This window comes from Phascolarctos cinereus, unplaced genomic scaffold, assembly GCF_003287225.1.
Source record: "Phascolarctos cinereus isolate Bilbo 61053 unplaced genomic scaffold, phaCin_HiC Scaffold_7;HRSCAF=346, whole genome shotgun sequence".
NCBI classification, from domain to species: domain Eukaryota; kingdom Metazoa; phylum Chordata; class Mammalia; order Diprotodontia; family Phascolarctidae; genus Phascolarctos; species Phascolarctos cinereus.
This window is the reverse complement of record NW_027556180.1, coordinates 110,416,560-110,417,349: the sequence shown is the minus strand read 5'-3', so window position 1 is coordinate 110,417,349 and position 790 is coordinate 110,416,560. Positions and strand designations below refer to the sequence as shown.

General features: G+C 43.7%; 1 pseudogene; it reads left to right on the top strand.

The window, feature by feature from the left end:
• LOC110212423 (golgin subfamily A member 7 pseudogene) lies at nucleotides 1-399 on the top strand (annotated as a pseudogene).
• Nucleotides 400-790: the final 391 nt, after the last annotated feature.

The following is a 790-nucleotide window of genomic DNA, read 5'->3' as shown; positions in this document are numbered from 1 at the left end:
ATGAGGCCGCAGCAGGCGCCGGTGTTCCGCAAGACTATAGCAGAGGCACCCGGTGCCAGTTCCAGACCAAGCTCCCCGCCGAGTCGGAGAACCGGATTGACCGGCAGCAGTTTGAAGAAACAGTTCGTATTCTAAATAACCTCTATGCAGAAGCAGAAAAGCTTGGGGGCCAATCTTACCTTTAAGGCTGTTTAGCTTGTTTGATGGCATATATTATCTTTTTGTGCATGGAAACACTTTATGAAAAGGTTCTGAAGAAAATCACCAAATATATTCAGGAGCAGAATGAGAAGATTTATGCTCCACAGGTCCTCCTTCTGACAGACCCAATTGAGAGAGAGACTTCGTGTCATTGAAATTGCCATTTATGAAGACAGAGGCATGAGCAGTGGAAGATAAACCATGGAGTCCAAGGTGCCGTCTCAGAATGGGACTCTTCTGTCCACTGGCCAACTTCAGAGTGTCCCCTACCTCCTCTCCAAGCATCATTCCTTTGTATCTGCTGCCAGAGCCATGGTGCCATTCTACTTCAAGGACTAACTTTCTAATATTCGCTCCTGGGGTGACATCTAGTCATTCAGCATCCACTTTGTGTCTTTAAACTGTGTAAGACTCTGTAATCTTTGTAGTTATTTCTGAGAAAATATAATGAAGCGTTTCACTTTTTTTAATTCAAAACAATTTAATTAAATGAGCTGTGTAAATCCACCCAATCCAAAATCCATTTATCTGCCACCAGGACTATTGGTTCCGCTCAGTATTTATGCTGTTCCTCTCTACCAGGTGTTTT